This window comes from Prunus mume, linkage group LG7 (genome assembly GCF_029339155.1).
Source record: "Prunus mume cultivar Tortuosa linkage group LG7, ASM2933915v1, whole genome shotgun sequence".
Classification (NCBI taxonomy): domain Eukaryota; kingdom Viridiplantae; phylum Streptophyta; class Magnoliopsida; order Rosales; family Rosaceae; genus Prunus; species Prunus mume.
Genome location: NC_142704.1, coordinates 12,367,313 through 12,386,908, shown reverse-complemented (window position 1 = coordinate 12,386,908; position 19,596 = coordinate 12,367,313). Strand labels below are relative to the sequence as shown.

The window sequence follows — 19,596 nt, the reverse complement described above, 5'->3', positions numbered from 1 at the left end:
TGGGAAGACCAGCCCGTTTGGTTAACTATGAGAAAATCACTTATTGTTAAAAAAATTTGTGAGAGAAAGCTATAAATGAAAGCAACTAATGAGGTGCTTTCATTTTCTGATTATGCAGGAATCAGTTTCAAAGAGCCGTTGAGTTTAATAATTATGCAATAATCAATTTCTAATTATGCATGGAATTAGTACCAACAACATTTTTAACAAAAATTTTATCGAACGCCAAACTGCTTTATCTCATAGCTGATTTATCTTACAAAGAATCATAATGATTATTTTCACAACTCAAGAATATCAAACTGGCCCTTAGTGTTTTGGTTTGTTTTGAAACAAAGTTGAGTTTTTATTATCATTTTCAAATTTTATAAGTCAAAATTATATTTTTGGAGGTTGAGGGCGTAGAAAATGTCACAAGAAGTTCGTATCAATTTTCGGTGTATTTTTTGGATTTGTATTTAATTTATTATCAATTTTATAAGTTAAATCCAAGAAAAATAGTATTAAATCGTGTGGGGCGACACATGACCGAAGCTGAATGGGGCGCAATCAGTGTGTTTGATGGCTGACCTCCTGTCAACGCGCCATATGTCAGGTTTGATATTTTTATCAAATTTATGTTTAAAAATTCATTAAAAAATGAATTAAATATCAGAAAATACACCGAACATTGCTACAAACTCTTGATAACATTATCTTCGATTATAAAGGTATAAACTCATGATTCTGCATATTTGAGTTCTTGGTAAGCGTTAAAATCAAAGAACACGAGTGTTATGTTATAGAACATAATTTAGTGTTTTGATTTGTTTTGAAACAAAGTTAAGTTTTTGTTATCATTTTCAAATTTTATAAGTCAAAATTATATTTTGGAGGTTGAGGGCGTAGAGAATGTCACAAGAAGCTCGTATTAATTTTCGGAGTATTTTTTGGATTTGTATTTAATTTATTAGCAATTTTATAAGCTAAATCCTAGAAAAATAGTATTAAATCGTGTGGGGCGACACATGGCGGAAGTTGATGGGGTGCAGTCAGTGTGTTTGATGGTTGTCCTCCTGTCAATGCGCCACGTGTCAGGTTTGATACTTTGATCAAATTTATTTTTAAAAATTCATAAAAAATTAATTAAACATCAGAAAAATACGCTGAAAATTGCTACAAACTCCTGATAACATAAAATCATGATTCCACCTATTTGAGTTCATGCTAAGCGTCAAAATTGAAGAACACGAGTGTTATGTTATGGAACATAATTTAGTGTTTTGATTTGTTTTGAAACAAAGTTGAGTTTTTGTCATCATTTTCAAATTTTATAAGTCAAAATTATATTTTTGGAGTTTTGGGGCGTAAAGAATGTCACAAGGAGTTCCTACCAAATTTCGGTGAATTTTTTGGATTTGTATTTAATTTATTATAAATTTTGTAAGTTAAATCCTAGAAATTATTATTAAATTGTATGGAGTGACACATGACGGAAGCTGAATGGGCGCGGTCAGTGTGGCTGACGACTGTCCTCCAGTGATTGCACCACTATCCATTTTGATCCTTCTTTTGTTGTTTTTTTAAAAATTCGTAAATAAATAATTAAAAATCAGAAAAATACATTGAAAATTGTTAAAAACTCCTTATGGCATTATCTTCAATTACAAAGGCAATTGGGGGCAATACAAAGGCAATTAAGGGCAATACAATAACAATACAAAGGCAATTAGGGCAATACAATGGCAATACGAAGACAATTGGAGGCTATATAACAGCAATACTAGGGCAATAGGAGGGTATACATTAGCAATACAAAAACTCCAATAGTCCATCTTAGAGAGAGAGAGAGAGAGAGAGAGAGAGAGAGAGAGAGGGGGAGGATACAGGGGCAAAATACACAACGTATACAATGTTCTTTCTTCAATGTATAATATAAGTAAAAGTAATTTTCCATTGTTCTTTGAAAAAAAAAAAAACAATATGTTTCTATTGCACACACTTGCAAATATAAAAAGAACAAATTCAAGACTGAAATTTCTCAAGTAAATTGAACTCAATTTCATCGAATGAGGACTAAATTACATGACTAAAATATAGTTCCTCAATTACATGTTTTTTTTTCCATATAATTACAGCACACTTCCAGTGACAGAATGGAATATTGTCCCAAGCCAAATTGATGATGGTTCTCAAGGACAACAATCTTCCATAAGTCAAAAATCTAGGTCCAACTGTCATTTAAAAAAAAAAACCTGCAGAAGAGATGGCAAAACAAGAAATTAGCGAAAAGGAGAAACAAAGACCAAAAAAACAAAATAGAAACTGAGACAAGAAAACCACAATCAGAAACTAAAAGACCTAAGAAACTCATACTAATAGGCAAATAGCTTCCTAACCTAGAACACCAGCAAGAGAAAATCGGAAAAAGTGGAACACATAAAGCACAAAGAAAATGTTAAACTAAATAAGAGGGACAGAACCAAACATCAAAACACCTCAAGGGGTGAACTTAATCAACCAACCAATAATCAATATAACCAAACAACATTCATAACATCAATACAGAACCAGATACAACTACAACATCCATAATAGCAATACACAGAACAATGAAACTAAAAAACAGCTGCATTCCAATCCGATAAGATTGAAGAAAAGTAACTATTCATGTTCAAAGTAATATTACGGGAACATGATTAGGAACAAAAAGAACCATTAAAAAATCATCAGATGGTTTGGCAAAAAATGGGGCAATGTGGAATTGTCTGACTCAAGAAGCTCCACATGTACGTTATATAAGCTTCCTAAAGAAGGCAATAGTGAACAGAACAACCACAATTTTCTGAAGCAGTCCAATATTCTCCATTTTCTAAAAAACAAACAATTCCTGATAAAATAAAAACAAACCAATCCTATGTTTCTATATAGGTGTAAGAGAATCATGAATTGAAACAAATAATCTACGAGGGCACCGTTAGAACAAGGAAATCAGATCCATATTTTACATTTTATAGCAAGCCATATCAAGGGAGGTCTACTTAATGCTCTTGTAATACTTCAAATTTTGCTCAAGCATCTCATGAAGATGCCTATTTTCAACTTTCCCATGTTCCAACACTTCAAATATTAACACCAAAAGATGTGTATTTCAATGGCTGATTAGCATCACACTCGCACAAAATCTAATAGCATAAGAAACAAGCACATTCCCATTCATTTCAATTAATAACTCAATTTCCTAATATCAGCAAGTGGGTCCATCGAATAGTAAGCTAATCTTACAATTCAGAACAACCATGTCAACCAAGAGCGTAGGTACTGATAATTTAGTAACACAACTTCCATTAATACTAGAAGAATTTAATAACCTGTCTACACACCCAGCCACTAAAATTGTAAGGCTAAAATCTGAAATATGCAAAGATCAATTAAAAACTACAATAATACCATTATCAATTATCAATTAAAAACAAGTAGTCCACTTGATAATTCAAAAAGCCACAACTTATAAATTAGGCATTAAATGAATCGCTAAATTAGAATTTCTAAAATTAACCACTAAGTTCTAAATGCCCAACTGAATCCCTAATTCCTAAATCCCTAAAGTAGAATTTAGAAAGAAAAAAAAAATTGAAATTGAATGACATAAAGAAGAGAACCAGAGAAGTAGGTGGTTTAGATCAAGAGGAGTACTGAAATTTGAAGATGGAGAAGAAGAGGACTTACAGTTGGAGAGCAAAGGAGAGAAGGCTGGCGCGGCGCCATGAATGCCCCTACTGTTGCAATAATAAGAAAGGGGGGATCAACGAATTTATAACAGACAGAGAGTACAAAACCAATATCAAAACTCACCACTGTGGAGAACGACGACGGAGGTCACGACTGTGGCTTGGCTATGGAGTCGCGATAGTGGCTTCGCGGTGGAGGTCGACAATGGAGGTCGTGAGTTGCGGCGGCTTGGATAGGGTCAAACTAGGGTTCCGAATTTGAGGAGAGCTGGATTATGACGATGGATGGGTGGAGAACGGGATTGGACAATATCGAGATGGCTGGCGAGCTGGAGCTGAGGCAAGATTTGGGAGAGTGCGAGAGAGGATAGGAATGAGGAGAACTTGGGCATTAGGAAATGAATTTTTGAGGCGATAAAGTGTCAATAATAAAAAAAACTCAAAACCCTCCGTTTTGTCTGTGTTGGTTGCAAGATATTTGCCGAATGGATTTTGGTTCTTTGATAACCACAAACCAGAGATGGTGAGAGAGAGAGAGAGAGAGAGAGAAGAACATATTGCAGAGTGTGTGGCTTGCGGGGAAGGCGGGTTAACCAGGATGAAAGAGCGTGCTGTGCACTTTCGGATTGCCTCTTTTGGTATTAGTAATTTCAACCCGGTTTTACCAAAAAGACAACATTGAAAATTCACCGTTGGATTTTATTCGATGGCTCTTAGATACCCCTCAAACACACCCCTTATAACTTTCCACTCACTATAGAAGCTCTCTCAGAACAGTCCTAATTGCACAAGACTTGGAAAGAGCCTCAAATGCACAAGACTCAGCCTCAGCCTATACAATCAAACTCTCCCAGAAGGCCCAATTGCCCAAAGCCATGAAATTTCCTCAAAACCATTTAACCTTCCAGTGCATACCCAATAAGAGAAAAACAACCCAAAACAAAACTTCAACGAAACCCAATATTTGTGACTAATTATATTGACAAATTCCACGTCAAAAAGGAAGAAAATTTCAGATCAAAAGAGAAAAAACAAGAACAGAGAACTGAAGAAAGCGAGAATAAGAAAACACAGGTCGTCTTGTGCGGTTTTTGAATTGTGAAAACTTAATAGAATCAAATATGGAAATCCCAAAACTTAAATCAAACAGAAATGCCCACATCAACCAATGAGTTAGATTCAGAAAAAAGCTTTAGAAAGTAAACCGAGAAGCAGCCAAATCAACGGAGTTCAAATGTTGGAACCAAAAATGGAAATCGAGAAAAATAAAACTCGAATGGATAAGAAAATGGAGAAAAAAAAGCTACCCAGCAACAATGGTTAAAATCACAGCAGACACAGAGGGGGCGTTGAAACCATGGTGGAGAAAGCAAATAAGAGAGAGATTCAAAAAAGAGTAGAGACGAAAGAAAAGGAGGCTGAGGGAGAGAAAAGCCCATGTCGAAGCCAGGCCACCAAACAGGCCTTAAGGGATTTAGAATGGGAGTAGGAAAGGCAATGAAATGGAATTAAACAAAGAATAGAATCTAGTACATAGTTTGGTTGGGAATTAGGATGGAATGGAATTAGTTCCATTGTTTGCTTTTGCATTTGTAATGGGATGTAATAAACTGTAAAATAAAAGTAAATGGGAAGAAGTACAAAACAAAAGCATACAATTATAAAAAGAATTGAAAGAGTTTAAAAACAAGGAAAAATCAATAAGTTATAAGCAAGTAATGGTGGATGTGGATCATAGTTTAAAAATAAAAAAAGTAAATCGTATCAAATATACTTGTACAATTGATTACTGACTCCAACTTCCAACAAAGATAAAGAACCAATGTATGGGAAATTAAATACTGACATAATATTCAACAAATTAAAAGAGGTCAAATTTATAGCATAAACCACCAAACAGTATTCGAGCTTCCACAGCCCAGAGCCAGGATTTGAAAATACAATGGGCTGAATCTCTAAGCTTTTCTTTTTTACACTGAGTGAAAAGATTCGCATTTGTTTTTGTGGGCAGGGGGTTGATATTTTCCAGATTTACAGAACATACTGAAAGAATACAAATGAACCAAATTCAGAGGATTCTAAACAAGTGGAAGCACTTATAACTTGCAAGACACGAAATGAAATGAAAAAAATAAAAACGGAAGGAGAGAAGTAAAGCAAATCTTAGTCTCTGATTGAGCTACTCAGTAATAAACATACCAAAGGAACATCATCTCAATTTAAATTCAAGTTCACGACTCTCTTGTGCATTTCTGGATCATTTCGTTTATCCTTTTAATTGTTGAAAATAAGCCAATCTGTTGTCTGTTTCTATGCACTTCTTGCTTTCAAATTAGGTTGCCATACTACCTGTAACATGAATCACAATCTTCTAATAGTTGTTTCTACCCAATTAGTGTTATTATTCAGTTATTTTTAGGTGAGATACAGCTGCTTTAGACATCAATTTTTTCTCACTGACCACCAATTCGTGTTTGTAAAGCAGCTCTAATTATCCCATAAATTAAAATCTTAATTGCATGTCCATGAGCATAAATTCCATAAGAAAACCAACAAACCCCTTCATAATCCACATCCAAATCAGATGTGAATTTAAGAAAACAGAGGAACCAAATCTAATCATTCCCAAAACCAATAAACCGCAATGAAAAACTTGAGGAGCTGATGGACAAAATAATAATAATAATAATACTAATCAAACAACACCTTAAATTATACCCCAAAATTAAACCTGAGAAATAAAATGTTGATTTAAAAAATCTGCAACTAAAAGAAGATTAGACGATTACCTGGGGTCAGCGAAGCTCTGAGGCTTATAAGAAGCAGAATTGAAATTAGAAAATGAGAAGAACTAGGAGAGTGAACGGCACACGGGACAGAGAAGGTTGGCAGAGGTGGAGAATAGGAGGGAAAGGCTAACGTTCTGAAAACCTGGGTAGTGGCTGGAGTGAGCTGAGAGGATTTAGGCTTAAGAGTACATAAACACCTAGATTTTGTTTTTAAAGAAGTTAGCCTAAAGGCTATAGTCCACCCAGGCTTGTGATTTCCGTCAGTGAACATCAAAAGGGAGAGAAACCCTCCTATGTTTGCCTATAAAAAGTAAATGCAAAATAGAAACTTAAACAAGCACACAAGTGAACAATGCAGACATGAGAGAGCCCGAGACTGGTTTCTACACCAATGATCCATACCCCAACAAATATTAAGATGATAAATTTGGGTATTTGAAAATTGATGGGGAGAATCAGAAAATGGAAGAATAAAATCAAATCAATAGACCCAGTACATAAAATGCAACCAAATCATTGCAATGTAAGAGCATCTATTCAATACCAAAACAAAGACCATATGCTGGAATAAACACAGAAACAAAATACATTTATTTACCTTTTCTGTTTGGAGTGATCGATGGTGGAGGATGTTGGGAATTGGGGAATCGGAGAATGGGAATGATGAGAGAGAGGTGGTCTCGATTTGTGCTCGCTCTCCGATTCTGCGAATGGGTTGGCAAAGAGAGATGGAGGTCGTGGACTGTGGAGGCGTTGGACCGAGAGAAAGAGAGGCCAAGCGAGCGACTGAGAGACTGGGGGAAAGACGTATTTGTCCTTGCTGGGGCGATTAGTGTTCGTGAAAATTCATGCCAATGGGCCTCCATTTGTACCCAAGAAAATTATACACGCACCCATTGATACATTCAGTGCACCCATAAAATTCTAAAAAACCCAACTTTTTTTTTAAAAACGATTGAGTGTTAATATAAATATTGCGTAACTGACAAAATACCACAAAAACAAGGTTGGTGAAGTGGTTTGTGAACGAGGCTTTCCTACTTTGAGGGTCAAGGTTTGAGTCACTTCATGCACACTAAATTTCTTACCTTTTTAGGTTGAGGGCAACATAGAGGAGCTGGAGCTGGAGCAGAAGCGGCAGCAGGAGCGGCAGCAGGAGCTCGAACAGCAGCTGGAGTTGGAGCAGCGGCTGCTGAGGCAGTTACTAGGGCAGCAGGAGCAGCGACAGCGGCGGTATGAAGGAGGACCGCGGCAACGGCGGGTAGTGAAGGTGGATTGACGGAGGTGGACATGTGGCATGACTCCAAGGACAATACGAATTTTACAATCTAACCACAAGGATTGTGTGCATAATTTTATTTTTCTTTTCTTTCTCTATCCTATCTGTGGACCCTTTGTTATAATCATTTAAAAGGTTTTCATTGTAGATAAAGCTGAAATGCAAAATATACTGGAAAAAGGTTTGCCGAGAGAAAAACAGGCAGTAAGAAGAGGATGTCAGTTATATTGTTTTCCCTCCAGCTACCTCAGAACAGTGGATTTTCTCTTTTTTGCTTTTGTTTTACCTCTTTTTCTTTAATCCATACCCTCCTTAGGTTATGTAGGTTTATGTACGTTTTAAATTTGAGGGCATTTGCGTCTATTTAGGTGAGTTTTTTGCTACATTTGAAATTTTTTACAAAAACCGACATTTTTGAAATTAAGGGTCAAGTTTTGGCTTTTTTTAAATTCTCACAATAAGATTCACACAATTCCTTCCCAAAATTAAATCTATACAGCACTGGTTTGCTATAGGCAATTAAAAAACAGCTTAATTGGTACACAGAAGGTGATATACAAACACAATTGATGCATATATAAAAACAAAAGACCTAATTGCACAAGACTTGGAAAGAGCCTCAAATGCACAAGACTCAGCCTCAGCCTATACAATCAAACTCTCCCAGAAGGCCCAATTGCCCAAAGCCATGAAATTTCCTTAAAACCATTTAACCTTCCAGTGCATACCCAATAAGAGAAAAAACAACCCAAAACAAAACTTCAACAAAACCCAATATTTGTGACTAATTATATTGACAAATTCCATGTCAAAAAGGAAGAAAATTTTAGATCAAAAGAGGAAAAAAAGAAAACACAGGTCGTCTTGTGCGGTTTTTGAATTGTGAAAACTTAATAGAATCAAATATGGAAATCCCAAAACTTAAATCAAACAGAAATGCCCACATCAACCAATGAGTTAGATTCATAAAAAAGTTCTAGAAAGTAAACCGTGAAGCAGCCAAATCAACGGAGTTCAAATGTTGGAATCAAACATGGAAATCGAGAAAAATAAAACTTGAATGGATAAGAAAATGGAGAAGAAAAAAGCTACCTAGCAACAATGGCTAAAATCACAGCAAACACAGAGGGGCCGTTGAAACCATGGTGGAGAAAGCAAATAAGAGAGAGATTCAGAAAAGAGTAGAGACGAATGCAAAGGAAGCTGAGGGAGAGAAAAGCCCACGTCGAAGCCAGCCCACCAAACAGGCCTTAAGGGATTGAGAATGGGAGTAGGAAAGGCAATGAAATGGAATTAAACAAAGAATAGAATCTAGTACATAGTTTGGCTGGGAATTAGGATGGAATGGAATCAGTTCCATTGTTTGCTTTTGCGTTTGTAATGGGATGCAATAAACCGTAAAATAAAAGTAAATAGGAAAAAGTACAAAACAAAAGCATACAATTATAAAAAGAATTGAAAGAGTTTAAATCAATAAGTTATAAGCAAGTAATGGTAGATGTGGATCATAGTTTAAAAATAAAAAAAAGTAAATCCTATCAAATATACATGTACAATTGATTACTGACTCCAACTTCCAACAAAGATGAAGAACCAATGTATGGGAAATTAAATACTGGCATAACATTCAACAAATTAAAAGAGGTCAAATTTATAGCATAAACCACCAAACAGTATTTGAGCTTCCACAGCCCAGTTTTTTTAGAATATTTAAGCTTCCATAACTGTTAAATTTTTGTTTTCTTCTAAAAACAGTTCCTGGGAAATATCTTCTGTTATGTAGATTGTACTTTAAAAAAAATTGTCATCTAGAACTAATTTGCAAGAAAAACAACACTCTAGGGAGGTTGAACCAACTACAATATAACCAAGAAACACAATACATACCCAGTTGTAGGGACGGAGCCAGGATTTGAAAATACAATGGGCTGAATCTCTAAGTTTTTCTTTTTTACACTGAGTGAAAAGATTCGCATTTGTTTTTGTGGGCAGGGGGTTGATATTTTCCAGATTTACAGAACATACTGAAAGCATACAAATGAACCAAATTCAGAGGATTCTAAACAAGTGGAAGCACTTATAACTTGCAAGACACAAAATGAAATGAAAAAAAGAAAAAAAGAAGGAGAGAAGTATAGAAAATCTTAGTCTCTGATTGAGCTACTCAGTAATAAACATACCAAAGGAACATCATCTCAATTTAAATTCAAGTTCACGACTCTCTTGTGCATTTCTGGATCATTTCGTTTATCCTTTTAATTGTTGAAAATAAGCCAATCTGTTGTCTGTTTCTATGCACTTCTTGCTTTCAAATTAGGTTGCCATACTACCTGTAACATGAATCACAATCTTCTAATAGTTGTTTCTACCCAATTAGTGTTTTTATTCAGTTATTTTCAGGTGAGATACAGCTGCTTTAGAACATCAATTTTTTCTCACTGACCACCAATTCGTGTTTGTAAAGCAGCTCTAATTATCCCATAAATTAAAATCTTAATTGCATGTCCGTGAGCATAAATTCCATAAGAAAACCAACAAACCCCTTCATAATCCACATCCAAATCAGATGTGAATTTAAGAAAACAGAGGAACCAAATCTAATCATTCCCAAAACCAATAAACCGCAATGAAAAACTTGAGGAGCTGATGGACAAAATAATAATAAGAATAATACTGATCAAACACCCCAAAATTAAACCTGAGAAATAAAATGTTGATTTAAAAAATCTGCAACTAAAAGATTAGACGATTACCTGGGGTCAGCGAAGCTCTGAGGCTTATTAGAAGCAGAATTGAAATTAGAAAATGAGAAGAACTAGGAGAGTGAACGGCACACGGGACAGAGAAGGTTGGCAGAGGTGGAGAATAGGAGGGAAAGGCTAACGTTCTGAAAACCTGGGTAGTGGCTGGAGTGGGCTGAGAGGATTTAGGCTTAGAGTACATAAACTCTTAGATTTTGTTTCTAAAGAAGTTAGCCTATAGGCTATAGCCCACCCAGTCTTGTGATTTCCGTCCCAGACAGACAAGTCAGTGAACACTCAACAGGGAATGAACCAAGAAAAACAAACCCTCCTATGTTTGCACATCAAAAGTAAATGCAAAATAGAAACTTAAACAAGCACACAAGTGAACAATGCAGACACGAGAGAGCCTGAGACTGGTTTCTACACCAATGATCCATAACCCAACAAATATTAAGATGATAAATTTGGGTACTTGAAAATTGATGGGGAGAATCAGAAAATGGAAGAATCAAATCAAATCAATAGACCCAGTACATAAAATGCAACCAAATCGTTGCAATGTAAGAGCATCAATTCAATACCAAAACAAAGACCATATGCTGGAATAAACACAGAAACAAAATACATTTATTTACCTTTTTCGTTTGGAGTGATCGATGGTGGAGGATGTTGGGAATTGGGGAATCGGAGAATGGGAATGATGAGAGAGAGGTGGTCTCGATTTGTGCTCTGCGATTCTGCGAATGGGTTGGCGAAGAGAGCTGGCGGTCGTAGACTGTGCAGGCGTCCGACCGAGAGAAAGAGAGGCCAAGCGAGCGACTGAGAGACTGGAGGAAAGACGTATTTGTCCTTGCTGGGGCAATTACTGTTTGTGAAAATTCATCCCAATGGGCCTCCATTTGTACCCAAGAAAATTATACACGCACCCATTGATATATTCAGTGCACCCATAAAATTCTTAAAAACCCAATTTTACAGTGAACTGAAAAGCCGGCCAGCCATGGCGGCACCACAAATCGAAACCTGTTGGCCAAAACACTCTCTTCTTCTGCTACTGTGTCTCTCTAAATTGGGCTCCACAAAGATAAATTGCAGCTCTCAGAATTTTCATATGGGACTACAGTCTTTGCTTTCTTCTGTGGAAAAGGTGGGGACTTGCCTCCCAAAGTGGGACCCTTGCGGTTTTCCTTAAAGTCTCCACCTTTACCTTGGCCATACGTTATTTGATTCTTTTTCAGGTATGTCTGTCTTGTTCTAGTAATGAATTTATTCTTGTGTAAATTTAATTTAGCACTGTGATTTTATTTAATTTACCAATTTATAACAGCATTGTTTGCAATGTGCTCAAGCTTTTTTCTCCCTTACTCTTGTGACTTGCTCTCGTGTCCATTTTAGTAAACTTCCTTGATGGGTCATAGACAAAGATGATATTAAGGAGGGTGTATTCAATTAGGATTTTAATAGATTGTTTTAAAGCTTAAAAATCTAGTGGTATTCAATTAAGATTTTTAAGTAATAAATAAAAGTTTGGTGGTATTCAATTAGGATTTTAAAATAGATTGTTTTGAAGCTTTAAAATCTAGTGGTATTCAATTAGAATTTTTAAGTACTAAACATAAGTCTGGTGGTATTCAAAAGCTTATTGATTTTGAAGTATTTGATTAAATGGTGTATTGTGTGAGATTTTTGAGCAGGTGCTATAAATAACAAGCCCTATGAAAAATCTCATTCTTCTGTGCAAGATTCTCACTTCTTTCTATTTTTCTTTCTATCTCTTCTCTATTTTTCTTTTATGTGAGACCTTGCAACCTTTGCGTGGTTGTCACCCCCAACAATCCATCGCCAAACCCTGTTAGAACCTTGTTTCTGAACAAATTAGGTGACCATTGTGAAACAAACGACCTGAGTTGTTGTGGAAGGAACCAACGAGATAGCGAATAGCTGCAGTTTGTGCAAAAGACGAGCGATGGGTAGATGGTCCTTCCAAATTGATTACACTACTTGAATGAAAACAATAATAAGAAACAAGAATAATTTTTGAATTACTTTGTGGAGTATAGAGAAAAAAGCGAACCTCCTATTGAAGAAGATGAAAGAAAGCGATTTGTGACAAGACTACTCAAATTCCTCGGAATGCGGACGGACCAGCCTAATTACCGACATCAACCCGATCATAGGCCCACTTACTAAAGATCGAGACTTTCTACCAAAATTTGGAGTCTCCAGTAAATTGAACATTCCCAAAATTCAACTGTTCAAAATTTATTAATTACAACTAATCGGCGGCATGCTTTACAAGCAATACAATAATTTACAAACAAGGCCTCGACCTCACAAATTTAAACCCTCGTGGCCGATCTGAGCATATCTACGAATTCAAAATACAACCAAGTACCGTTTAACTGAAAGGAAAAAGTACCAAGAGTCTCTCGAAGACTCGAGTTCCAAGATGCACCGTCCAGCTCAATCAGAGCTCGATCGCTCTGTTGGCGGTGGGGCAAAAAACAGAAAGTTGTGAGTAGACAAAAATCAAGTTCAGTTCAAGTGAAATCAAAGTAGTATAACCCCCACCTTTATTAAAACATGCAATGAAACCATAAGCATAACAAAACCATTAGAAACAGTATATAAATATATACTAACGTATATCTACCGGATCTCAAATCTGTAATCCATGAATAATGCTTCACGAAACCCACCATTCAACTTAAGAGTCCCGAGAGATTAGACTCTCATAAACGTACTCAAAGGTACGACTGGCGAGGAAGTATTCTTACCGAGAAATAGAACAAAGGAACATTCATATATATATATATATAAATACATAATAATAATAATAATAATAGTATATAAATATAACCAATATTTAATTGTAGCGGGGAAACAATCCAACCGGGACTGTTTGACTAGTCCACATGGCGAGCCATTCCTTAATTCATCATGTGTCTAGGAACGACCCATCCAACTGGGGACTAACTCTCACCAAGACGTACTGACACGGTCAAAGCTTGTACCTCGAAATACCGTCTTACGCGCGCAGACTACCCAAAATCCAGGGTCCACAGCAACATCCCCTCAAGGATGTTCTGAGTTCTAATAATTTCAAAAGTATCCAATATCCGTAACCAAATTCAGATCAGGGAAGGTACATAAATTAGTGCTTAACGCACTCCAATTAACAGATCAAACATTACCTTTCCATAGCTCATATTAACCACCAAGTACCCCATGCATAGCCGCATGTAAATATAGCTTCTCAAAATTCAAATATCATAATAAGTTTTATGAAAACCTCGAATTCACATTCGAGCGTATATAAATAATTAATAGACATAATAAAACAATATGCTATATTTCCATGAATAAAATCATACTGAGTTTCAAAAGAAAAGTCCACTCACAAGTAGTCCTACACAACTTGACCCTTAGAGGTCCCACTGCTGCGTATCTTGAGTCGAACGATTGAATCACGAAAATCGATGAACATCAAGCGCTTCAAAACGAGAACTTTAAAATAAAACCTAGCTTCGGGTTTCCGGTGAGTCGAGGAAGAGCGTGTTCTAAGTCTAACTACCCGATTCGCACGATGAAACACCGGAAGACACTTGGTCAACCGACGGTCAAATTTCCCAATTCGGGTCAACGGGCCCACGGGACCCACGATCTCCGTTTTTCAATCTGTCGAATCCTACACGATCCTAAGGTTGTCTAGAGTAACATACTTCAATTTGAAAACGATCCAACGATCAGAACAAGATCGAACCCGGATAACGCACAATATGCGATAATCCATTCGATAGTCAAACGACCTAGGAATCGAGATCCGTGAAATCCTACACGCTCATGACAACCTAAGGATCACACTGGAACAATTTGCAGCTCCACCACACTTGTCCACGCACCGCCACACGCGCTGGCAGCTAGCGGGTGTGCAGAGAAATTCGACAACGGAAAAACTTCACACCACAGCTCACCCTTCCTACCCTAGATACTACTCGAGGCAAGGATCACTTCATTCAACTACGGGGAGGTCCAACTTGGACGGCAACTGGTTGGAATTTTACTTTGAAATCCGGCCAAAAACCTAGGTTTTCAAATCGGTTTCTACGCATCAAATCGATCCAAACCTACTCAAAGGCCAGCTAGAACAGATAAAAAGAGGAAGAAACCTCACCTCAATCACCGAAATGGACGGCTGAAGTGGCGGCGCAACGATCGGAGAAATCTGATTCGAACGAGTCTCAACGTCGTCGATTCTTGAGTTTTCCGGGGAAATTGGGTGGGTCAGTGGGACTTCACTACGAGTCGAACGGGACCGATCTCGAGGGTTTGGGGTGGCGGATGTGGTGGCGGCGTGGATATTTATGTTCGGTGAGCAGTGACAAGAGAGAGTCCGCGGGAGAGAAAGAGAACGCATACGGGAGAGAGAGAAAAGAGTGAAAATGAAATTAAAGAATCTGATTTTTTTACAAATACCCTTTTCGAATTATTTACGATTTTGCCACCGAAAGAAATTTGATCGCCAAAACTTCGTTATAACTCCGATTCAAGCCTACCGCCTGTCCACGAATTCATCTCAAAACCACCTACGCAACCAAACCACTTATGGTCCCAAAATCCTTCCGGACAAGAAAATAACCGAAATACCCTACCCCAAGGGTAGTTTCATAATTTCACAGTTAATTTAGTTTTAACTTTTTGAATTGGAAAATTAAATAGAGTCGGGGTGTTACAATTTGGGTATATGAGAGTGGGTATCATGCCCACCAAATGTTCGATATAGTTCCCCAACCAAGATATCGACATTGGTTCAGTGAGCTTTATTAATGTTCTTGATTAATAACAGAAAACAAGATGGGCTCCCCATATTCAAGCCTATTTCGATATTTCACTGTCAAATTTCTGATGCAGAGGAAATCCTTCATTTAAAATATATCATTTTTGTTTCCTCTCTATTTTTTTATTTATTTTAAATTTCCTCTCTTTGTTTAAATATTCCTTTTTCTTTTCTTATTTGGTTATATTACATGATTGTGTTTCATATGAATCCTCCAGATGGCAAATCTTTTGATTCGTCAGAGAATACAAAAAAGTCCTAAGTGAATTCAAAATAGAATGGCAGAATTGTTAGTAGGGATATATATATTTTGAGATCAATACGATGCAAGTCTTGTTAAAGATATTGTTGTTAGTAGGGATATATAATATTTTAAAGATATTGTTGTTGAAAAACGTGTTGTTAGTAGAAGCCACTGGGTGCACAGATGCTTATCATCGTTGAGACTTCCTTGTTTTATTTTGATCTAAACTAGTCTTTCTTATCTTTCTTTTTATATAATACTAATAAATAGTGAACAGTGGAATGACTAGAAGAAGTCCATCACTAGGAAATTTCCCAAGACCAACAAAGAGAGGATGCTTACACATTGAGAGCTAGCATAGCTTTAGCTATGTGGAGAGATGCTATCTAGGACATATGAGGAGATGAAGCTTCAACAAATGTTTATTACGTCTTGAATAACTTTTGTTTTTCTTAAGCCATGTCTAGTTGCTACATGACCTTACTGTTATTACTTTTATCATTTGGTTATTTATCCATGTGGCATAATTAATTCATGTTATTATATAATTTTTATTTCATATGAAATTCTAGAGCAAATCTTTTGATTCTTTGGAGAGAGAAATGCTAGCAACCTTCTCTCTAACCTTCTCCTTTGGACCTTCTCCATTTTTCACATGACATGTGTCATTCTCATTACACTTAAAACAATGTCATTAATGCATTACACAAGCTAACTTTTGCTTTCCAAGTTTACCCTATTCAATTAATCTATATATTTTTTTGACAACTCTCTTACCATCTTAATAAAAAGTTTTTTTTTAATTTTAACGTAAGTTATTTTTTTGAAAGAAAATGTCTGCTTTCGTCTTCTTCTTTTTTTAACACAAAAGAAATGTCAATTTTCTATTTTATATATATAAAAGACATCATTCACATCCGTAAGCACCTCAATGGTACAAAGTTTACAGACTAACTTTTTTTTATAAAGGAAATTGCTTGATTGCATTTTTTATGCTACTAAATAAACCAAAATATCCCCCAACTGCATAGGCTTGAGATAAAATATATAGAAGCAAAAGAATAAAAAATCATCAAAATTGAATTCAATATGAAATAAATAAATAAATTGCAGTTTAGATTAACAAAAGAAAAAACAAAAGAGTGGTCTCCATCCATATTATACAAGCGGCTATAATATGTTGCTCTACTCTATTTTTATTATTTTTTAATGGTCATGAAGAGAAACATTTATAACAACCCAAGGCAAAAGGGAGGAGAGCCAAAACCTGTACAAACAAGAAGCAAAGACCAAAAAAATAATTGACGTTAAAATTTAAAATTTTTATTTATTAAGATGGTAAGAGAGTTGTCAAAAAAAATAAATAAATCAATTAAATAGGGTAAACTTGGAAAGCAAAAGTTAGCTTGTATAATGCATTAATGACATTGTTTTAAGTGTAATGAGAATGACACATGTCATGAGGAAAATGGAGAAGGTCTAAAAGGAGAAGGTTAAAGAGAAGGTTGCTAGCATTCCCTCTTTGGAGAATACAAAATCGTTTGTTAGGTAGTCTTAGTTTAATCTCTGTAACTAATCTTATACGGCTGTATTTATTTGGCAGCTCATCGTTGTATTTTAGTATAAAGCTTGTACAAACCGTGTGGAAGATATCATTAGCTAGGGACTTGAAAGTGAAAAACCGTGTGGGCCACCTGCGATTTTCCAGGAAGCTCTCTCCTTTCCATTATTGTCTTTACTAAAACCTCTTCTCCACCAATCCCATAACACTATAGCATCTTCTTCTCATTGTTTTCAGTTTGGGCGGGATGGAAAGCAGATAATTAAAGAAAGAAAGCAGAGGATCCGTCTTAGAAAGTTCCTTTCCTTTTCTATGTAAATTACTCAGTTTTCTCAGTAACCAAATAGAGGTATTTATGTCTCAAAGAAAAGCACGCACTTATTAGCTGTGGAAAGTGAGAGAGCAACAACTGGTTTCCTGGTTTGCAAATACTCGTCGTGGAGATCAGTCTTCTTCTGACCCATCTTTAACACCTAGTAGTAATCTTTACAGACCCTCCTTGAGTTTCAGGGATGAGGGCTACTTCAGAATCGGCAGAGTGGATATTTTTAGCCACTAACCTTGGCCTAGAGATCTTGTCAGCTGCTTGTGATCAGGCTTCCTCCCCAAGAAGACCCCACTATGCACTATTTGGGATGCTGTTGGCTATTGCAGCTGTGCTCATTTCCATCGGGGAGCTAATTTACAGAGGTAGAAGGGAAAGAGTTGTGTTGGGGAGATGGGGAATTCTCTGGTGGTATTATCATCCACCTCCTCGACATACGCCTTTTGGTACTCTTCCTGACATTTATGGACTAGTTGCTGGCATCTCACACTGCATTTGCTCTATAGTTCAGTATGTTTACTGCCTTCGGCATGCTGATAGTCCTTTCAAAGCATCCCTTTTGCCTGCCATATTTCTTATGTGTTTAGGTGGTTCAAGACTAAGTAATAAGCGAATGAACGCCAATACCACTGATAAGAAGGACTCATGGGAACATTTTAGATGATTTTCTCTGTCATGATTTACTTTACTTTTAGGATGATGCGTCAACTTTTAAATCCCTTAGATTAAATTTTAATGACAGAGAAATCAGAGTAGAGAATTTAGATCACATGGCAGACAAAATCAAAGCAGAGAATCACGTACCTACCGAACAGACAAAATATATTTATGGGTTTTATGATCCATAATCTATCATCAATGTTTTTTCATCAGTTGCTTTTATTATCTTCTTACCAATCAGACAAAATATATTTGAAAGTTCCTTAATGCCTAATAATATTACAATAATACATGTTTATTTTCCTTAACATTTATCTTTTAAATCAATTATAATGAGTAATTAAATAATCTTATGCATTTATATTTTTACTTAGTCAAATTAGTTTATAATTCACAACAACTTGAAAGTTTATTCAGTCTCTATGGGAACGACCTTATACTTGCCTTGGCTACATTGCATTAACCTTGTGCACTTGCAAGTTTATTTCTTGAATTTAACTATCTAATTTTTATGTAGTAAAATTATACATCATTGACCCAAAGGAAATAGCAACTGCATCAAACTCATATATGGTTACTGCAACATTATTGACCCAGCAGCCCAATAAAGTAAACCAAGGCTGGGTAATAAAAATTAGCAAGTCTATTAACATGTTGGATAGAATTTTATCAGGTAACACAGATGAAGCATGGACATTCATATCATTAAGGCTAGATAATCGAAATTAGCAATGATCTGAATGAACTCAATGGAGCTACCAGCACATTCCCAACAATCAGATGCATACAATTCCTTCCCAAAATTAAATCTATACGGCACTGATTCACTATAGGCAATTAAAAAACAGCTTAATTGGTACACAGAAGGTGATATACAAACACAATTGATGCATATATAAAAGCAAAAGACCCAAATGCACAAGACTTGGAAAACCAACAAACCCCGTCATAATCCACAGCCAAATCAGACGTGCATTTGAGAAAATAGAGGAACCAAATCTAATCATTTCCAAAACCAATAAACCGCGATGAAAAACTTGAGGAGTTGATGCACAAAATAATAATAATACTAATCAAACAACACCTTAAATTATACCTGAGAAATAAAATGTTGATTTAAAAAATCTGCAACTGACAGAAGATTAGACGATTACCTGGGGTCAGTGAAGCTCTGAGGCTTATAAGAAGCATAATTGAAATTAGAAAATGAGAAGAACTAGGAGAGTGAACGGCACCACGGGACAGAGAAGGGTGGAAAACAGAAAATTATACACGCACCCATTGATATATTCAGTGCACCCATAAAATTCTGAAAAACCCAACTTTACAGTGAACTGAAAAGCCGGCCAGCCATGGCGGCACCACAAATCGAAACCAGTTGGTCAAAACACTCTCTTCTTCTGCTACTGCGTCTCTCTAAATTGGGCTCCACAAAGATGAATTGCAA

At 36.1% G+C, this 19,596-nt stretch overlaps 2 long non-coding RNA genes across 5 annotated transcripts; both read right to left on the bottom strand.

Moving 5' to 3' along the window:
* Positions 1-1,915: 1,915 nt before the first annotated feature.
* LOC148915494 (uncharacterized) lies at positions 1,916-12,370 on the bottom strand. Of its 4 annotated transcripts, none has more exons than XR_016122123.1 (4): positions 11,158-12,370; positions 3,835-9,802; positions 3,709-3,758; positions 1,916-2,234 (listed from the first exon to the last, which is right to left on the bottom strand). It is a non-coding gene; the product is annotated as an uncharacterized LOC148915494 (long non-coding RNA). The 4 variants fall into 4 exon arrangements; XR_016122122.1 differs by having other exon boundaries at positions 3,835-6,800; positions 7,098-12,365; XR_016122124.1 differs by having other exon boundaries at positions 3,835-5,753; positions 7,098-12,356.
* A 5,081-nt stretch (positions 12,371-17,451) lies between these two features.
* Positions 17,452-19,589, bottom strand: LOC148915493 (uncharacterized). Its single transcript, XR_016122120.1, has 2 exons — positions 19,304-19,589; positions 17,452-18,052 (listed from the first exon to the last, which is right to left on the bottom strand). It is a non-coding gene; the product is annotated as an uncharacterized LOC148915493 (long non-coding RNA).
* Positions 19,590-19,596: the final 7 nt, after the last annotated feature.